Raw genomic sequence first — 21,022 nt, 5'->3', positions numbered from 1 at the left:
TGTCCGTCGGACTAGCATACTGACGAACAGATTTTTCGATGTACTTGAGTCCATCGGAAAGATTTGAAACATGCTCCAAATCTAAAGTCCGTCTGATTTTCGACAGAAAAAGTCAGCTGAAGGTCTGATGAAGCCCACACACGGTCGGATTGTCCGACGGATTCGTTCCGTCGGACCAGTCCGGTCGAAAAGTCCGCCCGTGTGTACGCGGCTTATGTGTTCCAGGTAATGCTGCTTTGGACTGCCACTGTGGGCAGTTTTGTGACTGAATACAAATCACTCAAGTGCATTCTTGGTGCAGATGATGCTAAAATGCATAAATGTTAATACATTGGTGCTATATAAATGGTAAAGAAAATAAATAGGTAACTTCACTAGCCTCTCAAATTTCTCAGAAGCTCCAGAAATAAGCTCTCACTGCCACATGTGCTCTCTGCTTCTCTCAGTGATCCCGCCATGTTCTCAATAATGCCAGACCTACCATAATAGTAAGTAGGCAAAGCTGCTGAAATCCACAAGAGATATTAGAAACCAGAGGCTGATTAAGCCAAGAGCTTAAAGCTTATGTTTAGTCAAAACTGTTTTTTTAAGGGTTAAACCCCCTGCCTGTTTCTTTTTTTTGTTTGTTTGTTTTGTGTTTTATATTTTCTATCTGTGTATCTTTGGGGAAATTTCTGCATACTTTCTGTTCAAGGGATACATCAGGAAGTTAGAGGAAATCTCCCAATGTGAGGGCATTCCCCTCTTTGGCTAGGTTCACACTAATGGGGGCCGTATGGCCCATGGTTGCTCAGGCACGGCAGCCCATTCAAATGAATGGGCTGCTCTGCCCCCCAAATCTTTGTTTGTCTATTGTATGGCTTCTGACCAAATCCCTTTGGGCTGGAGCAACCCCCCCCCCCCCCAATCATTGCCTCTTATTAGTGTCCACCTAGTGGTTCTTCCATTCCATGGATAGCGTAGGACCCACTGATAATGGGGTACTTTGAGGCTTTGAGGGAGTAATGGGCTTAGCACTGTATGGCCATATGGTGTAACTAAATCCGCATATTTTCTGAATATGTTCAGGTGTTTTAAATAGCCTTGCAGGAGCTAAATGTCATTTTTGTATGTGTGCGCTATAATCTTTTGTGCTGTGCCACAATAATCGCACAAAAATGGTGCATACACCTTTTAAAAACTCAGCCGCAGGGAAACCGCTGCATTTTTGACCATGTGGTTTCCCTTGCGGTTCCTGCACCCACAATTGTGCTGTGGGCTGAAATGCGTGGGAGTTCCAATCAGAATGAATGGCAGCTCTGCCCATCTTGCAAGAGCAGTGTGATTCGGCTACGGGTGGTAGCAGGTGCGGGTATCGATGCGATTGCCACACTCGCAACCAGAATGCACAGTGTGGGCTAGTGCGAACATAGCCTTAGTTGTTGCTGGAAAATGTGTCCCCCAATGAAATATTTCCCCTTTATGCTTTGGCTTGACAAAAAAATTTACATAGGCTCTGTAGTGGATTCTGGTGCACTATGCATTGTCAGACACTGAAATAAATGATGTGCTTCTGCGTCTTTAGGTACTTTAAAGCAATACTAACGTGCACAGTGGGAGGCCGGCTGTGAAGTAGCAAGAAGTCACAACCGGCTTTCCATAGTAAATATGTCAGCTCTGAGGACCTGAAGACCAGCGAAGAACTGGCCTGGGTGAGGACAGAGCTGGATCCCTGGACAGGTACGTTTTCATTTATTAAAAGTTAGCAGGTACCTGTATTTATAGCTGCTGACTTAGAAAAAATGTAGGAAGGGGGGGGGCTGAAGAACTGCTTTAAAGTGTTTGGAAACCCCTTACATATACCCAGTGAAGTGACTGACATCAGGTGATACACAGGGATGAAACAAATCCTCCTGCAGATGGTGCACTTGTTTATCTGCAGTCTTCTCTACATTTTTCCAAAGTCCCATAACTCATAAAGCTTGTCTGAGCTGTCAGAAAACGTGTGTGGGGGGGGGACAGAGAGCTGAAATTACACACTGCAGAGCTCAGTGAGAAGAGCTGAGAGCTGATTGGAGGGTAGGGACACACATAGCACACAGGAACAGGGCTGAGGCTGTCAATCCGATGAAGGTCCCTCTCCTGTCATCATTTTTCTCTTGGTGTCAGGAAAATTTGTCAGAAGTGACTTATGCAGATAACAGGAACAAAGCAGCAAACATAAATAAGAAACTTTAAATTTGCGACTATAGAGAAATATTTTTTGTTTATATTTTGCCTGAGGTTTACAACCACTTTGATTTTATAATGGTGTAATCACAGTACACTTTTCAGGATACAATTGAATAGAAAATATGTATTTCCATATTTTTTCTGGAGAAACTATGGTGGTCTATGGAGGTAGAATTTGTCTCTGGACAGATGCTCTTTGCCTATAATTGCTCCCTATGAGAATTTCCAAACATTTGTATGTGCTCAAATCTCTGCGTTTTTTTTTTTTTTTCAAAATAATACTAGTTATTAGACTTTTCTTTAACAAAGCGAGTAATGAATGATTGAGCCACGCTCCACTCAGCAGGTCCTCCTGGAGTGTGTACACAGTTTATTTTGTGCGGCACATTCTGGCACACAGTACAAAGTAAAACAAACAGATGGAATGGAGACACGGCCACGTAATCTCTCACCCCAGGCCCCTTGCTAATGTTTTCTCCATTTAGTTACATTTTAACTTTTTATTTGCTACAAAATAACACTTTTCAGGACTAAAATTTAACACAAATATATTAAATTGTTCCTGCTGAGTATTAAAGTAAAGTCGTATGATTTTTTTTTTTTATGTGTGTGACTATTAGGCTTCACGTTGTTCAACGTCTCCTGAACAATTTAACTTGACAGCTAGAAACCGCCGTCTAAAAACGGACATTTTTAAATAGCTGGCTCCTGTTTTGTATAGTTTTGTTACAGCTGATACCCATGTACCATAGGTATAAGGCCCGAAAAAGATTTGAACCTTTTTAAGTGATGTACTGAAAAGAAGCACCTTGATGAAGACACGTGCAAAAGTAAGAAACTGACATCAAGGCAAAATTTAAAATAAAGAAAAATAGGCAGTGGCTCTCCACAATAGGCTCACATTTCTCTGAGTTGTACCCACTTTAAAGGCCTTGCAAGTACAGAGAAATAGCCGTCGATCTTTCAGAAATGCGCTTAGCTCCTACTGTAATGCCATGTACACACGGGCAGACTTTTCAACCGAACTCGTCTGCCGGAACGCATCGGTCGGACAATCTGACTGTTTGTGGGCTTCATCGGACTTCCGACGGACCTTTTCGGTCGAAAATCAGACAGACTTTAGATTTGAAACATGTTTCAAATCTTTCCGACGGATTCGAGTCCGGTCAAAAAATTCAGTTCGTCTGTATGCTAGTCCGACGGACGAAAACGTCGCTAGGGCAGCTATTGGCTACTAGCTATCAACTTCCTTATTTTAGTACGGTCGTACGTCATCACGTACGAATCCGTCGGACTTTGGTGTGATCCATCAAAAGTCCGTTGAAAGTCCGTCGGAAAGACGAAAAGTCCGCCCGTGCGTACACGGCATAGGTCCTGTTGTGGGCTGAGAACACACATTATTTTTTGGAATCAGCGGTGTCAGCCCTGCCTAGTGTATTTTTCACACAAAGGGTCCATTCAGGTCCACCTGTCAGTTTTTCTGGCGGACCTGATCAGACGCTCCATGCACTCCTATGGATCAATGGGTGTAAATGCACTTTTGTCCATTTACACCCACTTACTTCTAATCTGATCCACTCCATTAAAAACAAATCAAAAGGGATTTGTCCTCCTCCATCTAGGTGGATCGGAGGGCATTTGGGTGTAAATAGACAGTGGAGCCTATTTACATCCGCTGGTCCATAGAGCAGAGCGGTCTCGGCCCATGTCCGCTCTGCAGAAACTGAGGAGACACAGATCTGTTAGCCGCACGCTCTGCTCAGATCAGCGGACAGATCCCCTGCTGATCTTATCGGAGTCCGCCCCATGTGAAAGGGGCCTTAGGTGCTGTCTGTCACAAAGTGAGGGACACATACCCTCACTTTCCGTTCTGATACTAGTCACCAGGACAGGAAATGAAGAGAAATTGCTGCAATGGTGACACGGGCATTAATAAGAATCTAGTTCTAACCCTTCCCTATTCTGTCCAAAACTAAATAAAAAAAAGTTTTGGATGGAGTATGGTTTTTATTCTATAGTAGTGTAGCACCCTCCTACGTAGGTGCTAGTGAGTGTATATAGTTTGGTTTCTCCACTTAACAGGGAGACAGCTAGGTAAATTGATGTGCTGCCTGCTTAACAGAGAGTATTGATTGTTTGATAGAGTCTGCTCTGTGTGCTCTGGTGTGGCTCATGCTGTCTGGGGAAGTTCCACACTGCTCCAATAGCTATAGAGCAGGCGTCTCAAACTGGCGGCCCTCCAGCTGTTGCGAAACTACAAGTCCCATGCGACATTGCAAGGCTGACAGTTACAAGCATGGCTCCCACAGGCAGAGTCATTATGGGACTTGTAGTTTCACAACAGCTGGAGGGCCGCCAGTTTGAGAGCCCTGCTATAGAGTATATTGGATAGTGGATAGAAACCTGGCATGTGTGCCCCAAAGCATGCTGGGTACTTGTATTTAAGTCTGAGGAGCACATGGTGTAGGCAGTCTAGTCTATCTTGGAAGAGAGGTCCAAGTGGGGAGGGGGCTGCTGCCTCTCCCCAATGCAGGCTGCCATGTGGCCTCAAGTGGTCAACCACCTGAGGGGCTGAAACACTGAAGCTACAACCCATGGTTCCTTTGCAAGCTGACTGAGGGAGGATGTCCATGGATCCTGTCTAGTATCACTGGTATAGAGTGTCGCTTGGAAGTTGGAAGAAGGCTAGCAGCTGTCCCTGGACATTTTGTGAGTACAGACCCTGAAGGGATCCCGGAGACTGCGTGTGTTTCTGAAATCCCCCTCTTGGTCCTAGAAGTCCGCATACTGGGTGTGTGAGCTAAAAGAGACACTGGCTAGTGTCTTGAAGAGATAAAGTTCACTGATTTCCTTCTGCTACAAAGGGACTTTTTCTTACCATACTGCTGCTGTATGTTTTTGCAGAAGTTCTGCTATACAGTTCTATTGAGACACTTGTCCATACCTGTGAATAGTTAATTTGGAGTATCCTACTAAATATATAATTTTTTTACACACGCTTTTTTTTTCTCTGCAAGGAGAGAGAAATACTGAGTTTTTCTCGCCTCCATTTACAGAGAAGAAAAAAAAACTGGGGCATGCTTTACAGTGACTGATCACTGTGATAGCTAATCAGAGGCTATCACAGCGATCAGGTGACACAGAATCAGGAGTTTTGGGTCCCGATCTATTAGTACGAGGCCTGTGGCTCCTGCTGAGACCCCTGTCTCTGTACTGGGAGCACACCATGCGACATGCTCCCAGCACAAAGGCAGATATGCAAATATGCGGCCCCAGGGAATAAACCCTGTTTAAGTGGGGCCACATATTTGAGTACGGTCGGTGTCAAGGGGTTAAAAAATCAGTACAAGAGACAGTACCTACATCTAATCCACAGTGTTTGTTGTGCTGGTGCCAGCTATCAAAGGTGAAATCTGTTGTCATCTGCCACCCAACCCCTATACCCCGCAGATTTAATCCTGCAGAGTTCCAGAAGTTGTTAGAGCCAAGAAATTGGTGGGTCAATGATAGGTCCACCTCCCCCATTCATAGGGCCCTTTTCTTTGATGAAAGATATAGTATAGCTTCTATGAATGGGGGGGGGGTTGAAAAAGTGGGCATATAAGCAGAAAAATGTAAAGTTGTGGATTGCTGCTGACCCTTGATTAGGTGTAGCATTGTTTTGTATCTTCATAAGCCACCCTTATGACTTCTCAGTGATCCTAAGTCTTTGTGGGTGTACAGCTCTAAAAATCTTCCATAAAAAAATATAGGGTATAGCCAATGAAAAAACATTTTTTAAAGTGAGGTCAGAAATGAGAAAATGTTGATCTGCTGTCTATGACAGGCAAATATCCTCTGTTTACTAGGCACAAAAATACAGTTCTCAAATAAATAATGAGACAGCCGCACATCGATACCCAACATCAAGCCTTTACTCCAGAAACGGTCTTGGTCCTCAACCAGAGACCTCCCTCTGACGTGTTTCACCACACTACGACTAAGCCTTGAGTGGTAAAATGTGTCAAACTACTTTCACACTTAGACCGCCCGAGTATTAGTGGTAAAGCGCCGCTAGTTTTAGCGGCGCTTTACTGGTGCTGTGCGGGTGGGAGCAGGGAGCTTTTAACCCCAAAGAAGGGGCTAAAAAGGGGTTAAAAGCACCGAAAGGTGCCACTGCCAAAGCGCTTTGCAGGCGCTTCAGCAGCGCTGCCCATTGATTTCAATATACAGCGCTCCCGCACCCCACCAAATATGCTGCTTGTGGGACTTTGCAGACCGTCCCACAAGTACACCGCCCCAGTGTGAAAGCACTCAAGCTTTCAGGTGCTTTTTCAGGCCAAGATTTTTGCTGGAATAAAGCCTTGATGTTGGATACGTCCTTGCTGCTTTTTTGTGTTTTCTTTTCTGCTCTGCTACCACCTGAAACTTGGTGGTTTCAGGCTGTGGCTTACATGGCCTTCTACAATTCCAGGTCTGAGTAGATCCCACCAGTGAAGCAACCGATGAAGGTCCCTTGAACTTGCAGCTAATTCTGCTGGGGCTGTAATCCCACATTTCACATGTACACTGATAGTAATCCTTGGCCAGTTATTGATTTGCCAGCCTGGGAATGTTCTCCAGTGCAAGTATCAAATTATGTCAGATCTGCAGTCATGAGCAGAGAATGTCCAATAAATACTATTTGGTTTATTTTAAATGTCAGTTCAAATTTCAGTGATTATGTACAAAATATGGAAACCAATCAAGTCAATGTAATCAGATGACCAAAAAAGTTCAATTATGACTGGTTGATATGGGTTACAACCCACATAAATAAAGTATCATCATACTTCTGAGGCCTTCATTGTCCTGATTAAACCACAACTCCACCAAGCAAATGAAACAGATATGAAGGAGCCAGATGACAAAGTACTGTCTTGTGATTTACCCACAACTGGTGCAGTTCTGTGAACACATAAGGTCAACCGCATGGGGACCATTTGGAGAACACATTGCATTTTCTCTGTGAATGGAAAGTGTTCTCTGATTAGAAAAGATGAAGTGGTGGGGCGGTATCACCAAAATCTTCACCTCGTCCAAACAGAGAACGCTTTGCATTCATTGAGAAAATGCAAAGCGATCTCTGAATGGCCCCATGCCAAGTGGTCCACTTTCTGTGTTCACTAAGCAGAAGGGCAGACGCTTGGCAGAGGACCCAAAAGCTAGAGGAGATCACTGTAATAGCAATGTCTACTACAGTGATTTCCAGCTTCCAAGGGAATAAGTCATGTATAGTATATACAGTACATAGTTACATTGGTCCAAGCTGGACCAATGCAACTATCTAAGAATATCCATACCTGGAACTTAGCTTTAAAGCTGAACTCCAGCCTTCCCTTCAGTTTTGTACAGTTGTACAGGTTACTCTCCTGCACTGAAATTGCCTTTACTGCACACTGTGAGGTACAACATAAATACCCATACACCTGTATTTATGTCTGACTGTGTGCATAAGCCCTTAAAGCTGGCTGAAACCATTTCAGATAATGACATTCTGAATTTGTAACTCGATGCAGCTTTTTCCTATAGTGTCTAAGAATTTTATTGTTATAAATAGAAGCTATCAAAACGGCCGCTGTTCTTGTGCTCAGCATGGCACCGTGACCGATAAAAATAAATGTGATCTGAGCATTGCTTCCTAATGTTCCAGAACACTACAATCCAGCTTCACGTTCTCATAACTGGAAAGTATAAGGTCAATAAACACAATGGGGGGGGGGGGGTTTAAAACTGTAACAGCTGCACATGGCATCCAATTAGCTTCCATCTTTCGTATGCAAAGCCTAACTGTACAAGCTGAAGATAGAAGCTGATTGGTTGTCATGCACAGCTGCATGATAGGAGGGCCTGATAGAGGAAAAGTGTGCTAAATGTAACATTTTCAGTTACCTATCGCCACCGATCATCTGTTATTTCATAGTTCAGTTGAAAACAAAGTTAACTGGTTAGTATGAGTGCCAAGAAATGTTATGCTCTCTTTAGTTCACTTCTTCATACATCACTCCTATAATGCCAAACAACTTCGACCAGTACTTCTTTTTCTTACGACACTCCTCTACTGGAGATACTGAAGACTCTATTGGTGGTGACAATGCTCTACATAGTGATAATGTAACACGCTATCTTACACTATGACATTGCTCTACATATTGGAGATGTTACACACTATCTTGCGCTATGACTAACACGCTATTTTGCACTATTATGCTGAGTACACACGAGCTGAATCTCCGTCGGAAAAAACTTGGATGGTTTTTCCGACGGAATTCCGCTTAAGCTTGGCTTGCATACACACAGTCACACAAAAGTTCGCTGAACTTTCGACCGTCAAGAACGCGGTGATGTACAACACTACAATGAGCCCAGAAAGGGAAGTTCAATGCTTCCGAGCATGCGTCTAATTGTTTCCGAGCATGCGTAGGAATTTTGCACGTCGGAATTGGTACAGACGATCGGAATTTCAGATCAGAACTTTTTCCGACCAAAAAATTGAGAACCTGCTCTCAATCTTTTGCTGGCTGGAATTCCGCCAACAAAAGTCCGATGGAGCATACACACAGTCGCATTTTCGGACCAAAAGCTCTCATCTGACTTTTTCTGGTGGAATTTCCGCTTGTGTGTACGGGGCATTACATTACTCTACATATTGGAGCTGTAACACGCTATCTTACACTATGACGTTGCGCTATATATTGGAGATATAACACGCTATCTTGCGCTATTACATTGCTCTACATTTTGGAGATAAAACACTTACACTACTTACACTATGACTATAACACGCTATCTTGCAGTATTACATTGCTCTACATATTGGAATAACACACTATCTTACACTATGATGTTGCTTTAAATATTGAGATGTAGCACGCTATCTTGTACTATGACGTTGCCCTACATATTGGAAATGTAACACGCTATCTTATGCTATGACTATTACTCTACATATTGGAAATGTAACATGCTATCTTATGCTATGACTATTACTCTACATATTGGAAATGTAACACACTATCTTATGCTATGACTATTACTTTACATATTGGAAATGTAACACACTATCTTATGCTATGACTATTACTCTACATATTGGAACTGTAACACGCTATCTTATGCTATGACTATTACTTTACATATTGGAAATGTAACACACTATCTTATGCTATGACTATTACTCTACATATTGGAAATGTAACACACTATCTTATGCTATGACTATTACTCTACATATTGGAAATGTAACACACTATCTTATGCTATGACTATTACTCTACATATTGGAAATGTAACACACTATCTTATGCTATGACTATTACTCTACATATTGGAAATGTAACACGCTATCTTATGCTATGACATTGCTCTACATATTGGAGATGTAAAACACTATCTTACCTTATGATGTTTTTCTACATTTCGAAGATATAACACACTATCTTTCACTGTTACATTGTTGTACATAATGGAGGTGCAACACGCTATATTACACAATGTAGTCGCTCTACTTATTGGAGATGTAACATGCTATCTAACACAATGACGTTGCTCTACATTTCAGAGATGTAACACGCTATCTTATGTCCTGTACACATGATCAGAAAATCATATGAAAAATATAGATTTCGGAGCAATCATACGATAATCTGATCGTTAGTACAGAGCTTTCAAGAGCCGATCAGGCCAGTTTATCCGATATTATTTGATCGGAAATGCACGAAAAAAACATTTGCACAATGCGAAATCATACGATTTTCGTTTAAACAGTACAGCTATAATTAGAAAATGCAGTACAAGTGCATGACAACACATGACATCACTTCTGAATTTTTATTCTGTTGTACACGAATGTTTGTAACTTTAGTAAACTCATCAGATTCCATCTGAGGTTAGCATGCAAAAAAAAAAAAAACGGACGATCATTCGTCCAATAATCTCATCGTGTGTACCGGTCATTACACAATGACGTTGCTCTACATATTGGATATGTAACACGCTATCTTACACAATGACGTTGCTCTACTTATTGGAGTTGTAGCAATGCATGCTACCTTACCATCAGTTGTGTAGTATAGTGCTTTTTGGGCTGAGGATTCGGAATAACAAACCCCAGCACATGCTGTCAGTTCATAGTCTGTAGCAGGCCTAACATACAGTACAAGGACTTAGCCAAGGTAGTTAGAAGACACCAGTGTGCTCCTTCTGGGTACAATGATGGGAAAAGGTCTCTTACCTTGTAGTTGTGCAGAGTCTCTCTCCGGCAGGCAGACAATACTAGGCTAGTATATAGACTGTGTTCTCTGTACAGCTCTGTAGGAACTGCCTTCTGATACATCCTTTCCTGTCTGACCTCTTTACCTTTCCTGTTGACTGAACTACCCTGAGCTCTGCTCTGACTCTCTGAACTAACAAAGAGTTGACCATTAACACCATGGCCTGGATGACCATGGCTTTCATAGAGGCTCTCTGCTACTGAATGTTTGCTTAGTTATGCTCGGGGAATGCATTTATTTGTTCAACATTGTGACAGAGAATAAAAGTGTCTGTGTTACAACCCATTACATCACATATTGTACTCCTGCAGCAAAGTTTTTTGTTTGATTTGTTTATTTAGAAAATGTAAAAAATTAAAGCATATGTGAACCCTTACCTTGTAAAACAAGGCGGAAAAATGTTTGCATATACTATATACAGTATATATATATACATATATATATTATTTTTTTTTCTTTGATAAGTGATCACATTTTACTAAACATAGAGCTGCATCAGGGGTTTTAAATCGTTCAGGGGAGGTTGTAAAACATCCTGTGTACATTAAGCCTTAACCGCTTGCCAACTGTATACTGTATATGTAAGGCAGCAAAGCAGCCCCTCTGCACAGGATCACGTACCTGTACGTGATCCTGCACTATCGGGTCTGGGGCACACACGCGATGTCCGATGTCCAAGGCAGATCGCCGTTCAGTGAGAAGGGAAGGTAGTGATCCTGTGTTTCTGCAAAGCAAGAACAAAAATCTCTGCCTTCCCACAGTACAAGGACTCCCCCCCCCCCCCCCCCCCCCACACACACCCACACACACACAGTTAGCAAGCACTCCCTAGGAACATATTTAACCCTTTGATCACCCCTGATGTTAACCCCTTCCCTGCCAGTTTCATTAGTACAGTGACAGTGCCATACCTCACAACTTTTTGAGATTGAAACAAGGGACACCTATTAGCAAAGTATGTAGGGATAGGACACACCCTGCCACGCCCCCATTAAAGGATAACTATACAAAAAATTTTTGGTTGAACACATAAGTGCTTTTTTTTTTAACCCCTGCTATTCCTTTATTCTGGTTTTCGAAATTTACAAATGCAACAATTTAGAAAATGGATGAAAGGTTTAGCACTGGTAAACACTTTTTTAAAGACAGTGCCTCGCAATTAGGGACAGTTGGGAGCTACTGTATGTAGCTGGTTACTAAGGGCCGAGTATGGCACACTATAGCTGGTTATTAAGGGACAAATATGGCACACTATAGCTGGTTACCTAGGACTAATCATGGCACTCTATATTTGGTTACTAAGGCCTAGTATGACACACTATAGCTGGTTACTAAGGGCAGAGTATGGCACACTATAGCACGGTTACTAGGGATGAGCTTCGTGTTCGAGTCGAACCCATGTTCGACTCGAACATCGTCTGTTCGCCGAATTGCGAACGATATGGGCCGTTCGCGCCAAATTCGTGTGGTGCGTCACGGCCCATAATTCACTGCGGCATCGCAGTGCATTGCTGGCTGATGATTGGCCAAGCATGCACTATGACCCGCATGCTTGGCCAGGGGATTTAGTACACGCCCCACACTATATAAGGCCGCCTGCACGGCGGCCCTGTGTAGTGTGTGTTCCGGCGTTCATAGATAGAGAGAGAGAGAGACAGACAGTGTCATTTGATTTGAGTTAGATAGATTAGGCAGAACAGTCAGTCAGTTAGCTGCACTTACAGTGTATTGTGTATATATATGCATCCCAGGTGTTGCATATATATATATATATATACACTGTATTCAGTTTAGCTAGATCCGTTCCTGTTATCTTCTTACTGACAGGCAGGCTTGTCTTGTTACAGTATTTACAGCTACCTGAAGAAAATTGCTGGTGTTCTTTTGATCCTATTAGTACCACAGTCAGGCAGCTAGACTATTTACAGTTAGTGCAGTGCGTCCTGCTCACAGTGTTCAGCTAAAACTACAAGTTAGTGGGGTGCATCCTGCTCACAGTGTTTAGCTAAACCTACAAGTTAGTGGGGTGCATCCTGCTCACAGTGTTCAGCTAAACCTACAAGTTAGTGTGGTGCGTCCACCTCACAGTGTTCAGCTAAACCTACAAGTTAGTGCGGTGCGTTCTGCTCACAGTGTTCAGCTAAACCTACAAGTTAGTGCGGTGCATCCTGCTCACAGTGTTCAGCTAAACCTAGAAGTTAGTGCGGTGCGTCCTGCTCACAGTGTTCAGCTAAAACTACAAGTTAGTGCTGTGCATCTGCTCACAGTGTTCAGCTAAACCTACAAGTTAGTGTGGTGCGTCCTGCTCACAGTGTTCAGCTAAAACTACAAGTTAGTGCGGTGCGTCCACCTCACAGTGTTCAGCTAAACCTACAAGTTGGTGCGGTGCATCCTGCTAACAGTGTTCAGCTAAACCTAGAAGTTAGTGCGGTGAGTCCTGCTCACAGTGTTCAGCTAAACCTACAAGTTAGAGCTGTGCGTCCTGCTCACAGTGTTCAGCTAAAACTACAAGTTAGTGCTGTGGGTCCTGCTCACAGTGTTCATCTAAAACTACAAGTTAGTGTGGTGCGTCCACCTCACAGTGTTCAGCTAAACCTACAAGTTAGTGCGGTGCGTCCTGCTCACAGTGTTCAGCTAAAACTACAAGTTAGTGCTGTGCGTCCTGCTCACAGTGTTCAGCTAAAACTACAAGTTAATGCTGTGCGTCCACCTCACAGTGTTCAGCTAAACCTACAAGTTAGTGCGGTGCATAATGCTCACAGTGTTCAGCTAAAACTACAAGTTAATGCTGTGCGTCCACCTCACAGTGTTCAGCTAAGCCTACAAGTTAGTGCGGTGCGTAATGCTCACAGTGTTCAGCTAAAACTACAAGTTAGTGCTGTGCATCCTGCTCACAGTGTTCAGCTAAAACTACAAGTTAGTGCTGTGCATCCTGCTCACAGTGTTCAGATAAACCTACAAGTTAGTGTAGGAGATAGACCTCTGCACAGTGTTCATCTAAAGCTACAAGTTAGTGTGGTGCGTCCACCTCACAGTGTCAGCTAAACCTACAAGTTAGTGCGGTGCATCCACCTCACAGTGTTCAGCTAAACCTAGAAGTTAGTGCGGTGCATCCTGCTCACAGTGTTCAGCTAAAACTACAAGTTAGTGCGGTACGTCCTGCTCACAGTGTTCAGCTAAACCTACAAGTTAGTGCGGTGCGTCCTGCTCACAGTGTTCAGCTAAAACTACAAGTTAGTGCTGTGCGTCCTGCTCACAGTGTCCAGCTAAACCTACAAGTTATTTTTTTGCGAGCTCTGCACAGTGTTCAGCTAAAGCTACCTGTAGAAGGTTGGTGGTGTTCTCATACTACAGGCAGGCAGTTGATTTTGCTAGCTGCAGTATCAGTACATATATATATATATATATATATATATATATATATATATATATATATATCCCAGCTTAGTGCAGCTACAGGCCATTAGTATGTCTGGAAGGCCAAGAAGGAGAGGCAGACAGTCACAAGCCAATAAGAGAGGGCAAGCAGGCTCTGTGTCTAGTGCTGGTCGTGGAGACGGTGCATCCTCATCAGCACGTGGCCGAGGGACACGCTTGGCCTTATTTTCGGCAGCTGGCCGTGTTGAGCTGCAACATGCGGAAGACTTGGTCGAGTGGATGACCAAGCCGTCCTCATCCTCCTCATCCTCTCTCACCCATGCCCAGGGTACTTTGTCTGGCAAAGCAGCGGCCTCTTCCCGTGGCTCAATGTCATCAGTGACTCCTTCCCTAGCCCCACCATGTCCTCCTGAGGAGTCCCTCGAACTGTTTGACCACAGTGTTGGGTACATGCTCCAGGAGGATGCCCAGCGTTTGGAAGGCTCTGATGATGATACTGAGCTTGATGAAGGCAGTAACGTGAGCATGGACAGAGGGATTGCCCAAGAAGGACAGCAATCTGGCAGTCATGCTCCCCCTGCTGCAGCATACTGCCAGGTTTGCTCCAGTGATGAGGAGGGAGGGGATGATGAGGTCACTGACTCAACGTGGGTGCCTGATAGGAGAGAGGAGGAGGAGGAGGAGGCGGCACATCACCAACGAGGCAGGATGCCCTCCAGGGGCCAGCCTAAGGGCAGCACATTGACTGCATCACACCCCAATGCTCCACATGTGCAGGGTGCTGCAGTCTCTGTGCGTTATTCAAAAAGTTCTTTGGTGTGGGCCTTTTTTGAGACGAGTGCATCAGATCGCACCGCTGCTATTTGCAACATATGTCTCAAGCGTATCTCGCGTGGCCAAAACATCTCCCGCTTGGGTACCACATGCTTGACCAGACATATGTTGACCTGCCATGCAGTTCGTTGGCAAGCGTATCTAAAAGACCCACACCAAAGAACAAAGAGGACCTCTCCTTGCTCCTCATCAGCTGAGATCTCCAACCCCACTATACCTTCAGTCCTCTCTGAGACCTGCACTGAGAGGAATGAAGGTGTAGAATTAGGTGTGTCACAGCCAAGTACTTGTGGGCAATCTGCTTTTGGTACACCGACGTCAGATTGTACCAGGCAAATTTCCCTGCCCCAGCTGCTGCACCACCGAAAGAAGTTTGCTCCCAGCCATCCACATGCCCAGCGGTTGAATGCTAGCTTGGCAAAATTGCTAGCACTTCAACTGCTGCCTTTTCAGTTGGTAGACTCTGCCCCCTTCCGGAAGCTTGTGGAATGTGCGGTTCCTCAGTGGCAGGTACCCAAACGCCACTTTTTCTCACGGAAGGCGATTCCGGCTCTCTACCGGCATGTGGAAGGCAATGTCCATGCCTCGCTGGACAGGGCGGTCAGCGGTAAGGTGCATATTACCGCTGACTCATGGTCCAGCAGGCATGGACAGGGACATTACCTAAGTTTCACGGCGCATTGGGTGACTCTGCTGGCAGCTGGGAAGGATGCAGGACAAGGTGCAGTAGTGTTGGAGGTTGTTCCGCCACCACGCCTCCAAAATGCTAATGATTGTGACACACCTCTCTCCTCCACCACCTCCTCTTCTTCTTCCTCCTCCATGGCCTCTTCCTGTGCTTTGTCCTCGGAACCAGCGGTGCTCCGTAGCCGTTCAAGGGGCTACGCAAGTACGCAGGCCAAAAGATGCCATGCGGTACTTGAGCTGGTGTGCTTGGGGGACAGGAGCCACACTGGGGCAGAGGTTCTGTCAGCTCTGCAGGGGCAGGTTCAGAGGTGGTTGACACCACGCCAACTTAAGGCAGGAATGGTGGTTTGCGACAATGGCACCAACCTCCTCTCTGCCCTCCGACAGGGACAAATGACCCATGTGCCCTGTTTGGCTCACGTCCTTAACTTGGTGGTGCAGCGGTTCTTGGGCAGGTACCCGGGCTTACAGGATGTCCTGAGGCAGGCCAGGAAAGTCTGTGTGCATTTCCGCTGGTCATATAATGCCAGTGCTCGGCTGGCGGACCTCCAAAAGGAGTTTAACCTGCCCAAGAACCGCCTAATCTGTGACATGCCCACCAGGTGCAACTCAACGTTGGCCATGCTGCAGCGGCTGCACACGCAGCAGAGGGCCATCAATGAGTACCTGTGCGACTATGGCACCAGGACAGGGTCAGGGGAGCTTGGTTTTTTTTCCCCACGCCAGTGGGCCATGATCAGGGATGCATGCACTGTCCTGTCACAATTTGAGGAGGCCACGAGGATGGTGAGCAGTGACAGTGCATGCATCAGTGACACTGTCCCCCTTGTCCACCTGTTGGAGCACACGCTGCGTGGAATAATGGACAGGGCACTTGAGGCAGAACAGAGGCAGGAAGAGGAGGACTTCCTTAGCTCTCAAGGCCCCCTTTATCCAGACAGTGTTCCTGCGTGCCCGCCGATCACACAGGAAGAGGAGGAGGAGGAAGAAGATTGTGTCAGTATGGAGGTGGAGCCTGGCACTCAGCATCAGCAGCAGTCTTTAAGGGATCAGTCCCAAGAAACACATGGACTTGTACGTGGCTGGGAGGAGGTGGCTGCGGACCATGTCGTCCTTAGTGACCCAGAGGACTCTGGACCGAATGCCTCAGCAAACCTACGCTGCATGGCCTCCCTGATCCTGCAAAGCCTGCGTAAGGATCCTCGTAATCGTGGTATCAAGGAGAAGGACCAATACTGGCTGGCAACCCTCCTTGATCCACGTTACAAGGGTAAGGTTGCGGACCTTATCTTGCCATCGCAGAGGGAGCAGAGGATGAAACATCTTCGGGAGGCCTTACAGAAAGGTCTGTGCAACGCGTTCCCAGAGACTGGGAGGTTACAAACTCCTGTTTCTGGACAACGTGTTGCTGAGGCTTCGGTCAGTCAAAGAAGGAGCGGTGGAGAAGGTGGCCGTCTGACCGATGCGTTCAGATAATTTTTTGGTCCGCAGCCCCAAGGTATGATCGGTTCCAGCAACCATCGCCAGCGTCTGTTTTACATGGTGCAGGAATACCTAGGGGCAAGATCTGACTTGGACACCTTTCCCACCGAAAATCCTCTGGGTTACTGGGTCTTGAGGATGGATCACTGGCCAGAGCTTGCACAGTATGCAATTGAGCTACTGGCCTGTCCTGCATCCAGCGTTCTTTTGGAACGCACATTCAGTGCTGCTGGAGGCTTTGTAACCGATCACAGGGTGCATCTGTCCACCGACTCGGTCGATCGACTGACCTTCATAAAAATGAATCAGTCTTGGATCACCACCAGCTACCAAGCACCTGATGCTGATGTAACCGAATATTTTTTTTGAAATCTCAGATCCCTTCAAAGACTGCCTATGCTGATGCTGAGTGACTATCCCTGAGTAATTATCCTCTTCCTCCTCAATCATCACGCTGATAGCTTGTAAGAACATTTTTGGTTCTGGGCGCCACCACCAGTACCTAAGGCCCAATTTTTCAGCCCCTGTTAAACGGGGGCGTGTAATTACAATTTTTGATGCAATACTTTGCAGCAGGGCTCGTTTCTGCGTTACAACTAGAGTATCTGTGAGGGGTTGCAGTGTTGTGGCACCAGCACCAGTGCCTAAGGCCCAATTTTTCAGCCCCTGTTCAACAGGGGCATGTAATTACAATTCTTGATCTAATATTTCACAGCAGGGCCCATTTCTGCACCCACCAAGAGCGAGTGAGGACTTACAGTGTTGTGGCACCAGCACCACCACCACCAAAGGCCCAATTTTTCTGCCCTTGTTCAACAGGGGCATGTAATTACAATTCTTGATCTAATATTTCACAGCAGGGCCCATTTCTGCGCCCACCAAGAGCGAGTGAGGACTTACAGTGTTGTGGCACCAGCACCACCACCACCACCAAAGGCCCAATTTTTCTGCCCCTGTTCAACAGGGGCATGTAATTACAATTCTTGATCTAATATTTCACAGCAGGGCCCTGTGAGGGCTTACAGTGTTGTGGCCACAACAACACCTAAGGCCCAAATTTCTGCTGAATATATAGGGCAGGCCCCTACTTTCAAACATCTAACTTACAAACGACTCCTACTTGCAAACGGAAGGAGACAACAGGAAGTGAGATGAAATCTACCCCTAGGAAGGGAAATTCTCTCCTGTAAGAGTTAATATGGGAAAAACATTTCTCCTTTCCACTGATGCTTTCCAATCCTTGTTCCACAAAAAACCCCAAATTTTCAAAAAACATTTGTCATTGGGACAAAAAGTGAGGTGAAATCTTCTGAAGAGGAGGACAGACAGCAAAACAAATGTCACAGGGGTGATAACCCTTCCCTATGTTTTCCAAAAAGCTTAAAAAAGATTTTTTGGCTGGAACTAAACACGTTAAAAATGTACCCGTTCAAAATTACAAACAGATACTACTTAACAACAAACCTACAGTCCCTGTCTTGTTTGCACCGCCTGTATACTGCTGTTCAGAGTATATAGGGCCTGGTTGCCCCACACCTTTCCTTATTTTCATTTGGGTGTGGGGTTCCCCTTAATATCCATACAAGACCCAAAGGGCCTGGTAATGGACTGGGGGGTACCCATGCCGTTTGTCTCACTGATTTTCATCCATATTGCCAGGACCCGACATTACATTAAACCCGCAAGCAGTTTTAAATGAGATTTTTTCCTTTAAAAATGACATTTTGTGCAGGGACTGTTCTAAACACGGGAAACACGTGCCACTTTACAGGCATACTATAGACACACCCCAGGTACGATTTTTAAAGGAATATTTCACTTTTTTTTTTTTTTTTACTTTAAGCATCATTAAAATCACTGCTCCCGAAAAAACGGCCATTTTTAAAAGTTTTTTTTGCATTGATACATGTCCCCTGTGGTAGGACCCGGGTCCCCAAACCCTTTTTAGGACAATACCATGCAAATTAGCCTTTAAAATGAGCACTTTTGATTTCGAACGTTCGAGTCCTATAGTCAATGGGGTTCTAACGTTCGTGCAAATTTTCGGTCCGTTCACAGGTTCTGGTGCGAACCGAACCGGTGGGTGTTCGGCTCATCCCTACTGGTTACTAAGGGGGGAGTATGGCACACTATAGCTGGTTACTAAGGGTGGAGTATGGCACATTATAGCTGGTTACTAAGGGCTAAGCAAGGCACACTATAGCTGGTTAGTCCGAGTATGGCAAACTATAGCTGGTTACTAAGGGCTAAGCATGGCACTATATAGCTGCTTACTAAGGGCTGAGCATGGCACACAATACCTGGTTAGTAAGGGCCTGAGTATGGCATGCTACAGCTGGTTACTTAGGGCCGAATATGGCACACTATAGCTTGTTACTGAGGGTGGTGTATGGCACACTATAGCTCATTACTAAGGGCAGAGCATGCTACACTATAGCTAGTTAGTAAGGGTCGAGCATGGCACACTATAGCTGGTTAGTAAGGGTCGAGCATGGCACACCATAGCTGGTTAGTAAGGGTCGAGCATGGCACGCTATAGCTGGTTAGTAAGGGCCGAGCATGGCACACTATAGCTGGTTAGTAAGGGCCGAGCATGGCACATTAAAGCTGCATACCTCCCAACTTTTTGAGATGCAAGTGAGGGACACCTAATAGCAAAAGTATGTAGGGATAGGACACATACCCGCCACGCCCCTTTAAAGGAGAATTATACAAAAAAATTATTGGTTGAACACATGAGGGCTTTTTTTTTTTTTTTTTTTACCACTGCTACTCCTTTATTCTGGTTTTCGAAATTTACAGATGCAGTAGTTTAGAAATTGGATGAAAGGTTTAGCACTCGGAAACATTTTTTTTAAGGATAAAAAGTGCATTTTATATACAACTACACAGTTTTACTTACCCTGGTAGTTGGTGCTCTCTTGTCTCATGTCCAATTCAGGGCTATGGATCATGAATTGGACCTCATGAATTTGGAGGACTGTGATCGCTGAAGCATTGGGGGAGGAGCTGTGGGCGCTGGAGGGAGAGAGCCTGTGGGAATAGAGTGTCAGGTAAGAAAACCAGCTTTTTCCAGTACACTAGGTCTAAACGATCATTTAACCTTTGCAGTGAGGGGTGGCAGCTTCACTACAAGGAGGATTTTTACTTTCCTCAGAGTCTAGCTTTAACCACTTGCCCTCCGGAAGGTTTACCTTCATGACCAGGCCATGTTTTGCCTGCGTTTCTTTAACTGACAATTGTGCGGACGTGCGACGCTGTACCCAGATAAAAAAAAAAATAAAAAATCCCACAAATAGAGCTTTCTTTTGGTGATATTTGATCACCTCTGCGGTTTTTATTTTTTGCGCTATAAACAAAAACAGACCGACAATTAAAAAAAAAAAAAACAAAAAAAAAACAATTTATATATATATATATATATATATATATATATATATTTTTTTTTTTTTTTTAACTTTCTGCTATAAAACACATCCAATAAATAAATGTAAAAAATCTAATTTCTTCATCAATTTAGGGCAATATGTATTCTGCTACGTGTTTTTTGGTAAACAAAATCCCAATAAGCGTATATTGATTGGTTTGCGCAAAAGATATAGTGTCTACAAACTATGGGATAGATTCATGGCATTATTTTGATTTTTACATTTTTTTTTTACTAGTAATGTACTTGCACCTATAGGTAAGCCTATAATAATCAATTTTACAACCAAAAATGAATGTATTTTATTGGGATTTTATGTGATAGACCAACACAAAGTGGCACATAATTGCGAAGTGGAAGGAAAATGATAAATGGTTTTCAACATTTTTTACAAATAAATATCTGAAAAGTGTGACGTGCATTTGTATTCAGCCCTCTTTATTCTGATACCCCTAACTAAAATATAGTAGAAACAATTGCTTTCAAAAGTCACCTAATTAGTAAATAGAGTCCACCTGTGTGTACACACCAGACAGGTCAGGGATGAAGTTATGGAAAAGTTTAAAGCAGGGTTAGGTTATAAAAAAATATCCCAAACTTTGAACATCTCACAGAACACTGTTCAATCCATCCTCCAAAAATGGAAAGAGTATGGCACAACTGCAAACCTACCAAGACATGGCCGTCCACCTAGGAGAGGCAAGGAGAGCAT

At 44.4% G+C, this 21,022-nt stretch overlaps 1 protein-coding gene across 1 annotated transcript in view; it reads right to left on the bottom strand.

Moving 5' to 3' along the window:
• Positions 1-10,690, bottom strand: part of SH3TC1 (SH3 domain and tetratricopeptide repeats 1) — a 98,535-nt gene extending 87,845 nt beyond the window's left edge. Inside the window, exon 1 of the mRNA XM_073610754.1 lies at positions 10,463-10,690. The gene's annotated coding sequence lies outside the window, so the exon portion shown is untranslated. The remainder of the gene's footprint in view (positions 1-10,462) is intronic.
• Between the last annotated feature and the right edge of the window lie 10,332 nt (positions 10,691-21,022).

The sequence above is a fragment of the Aquarana catesbeiana genome, linkage group LG01 (assembly GCF_042186555.1).
Source record: "Aquarana catesbeiana isolate 2022-GZ linkage group LG01, ASM4218655v1, whole genome shotgun sequence".
Lineage (NCBI taxonomy): Eukaryota > Metazoa > Chordata > Amphibia > Anura > Ranidae > Aquarana > Aquarana catesbeiana.
Note: the sequence above shows the minus strand (reverse complement) of the source record. Positions and strands in the feature narration are given on the sequence as shown.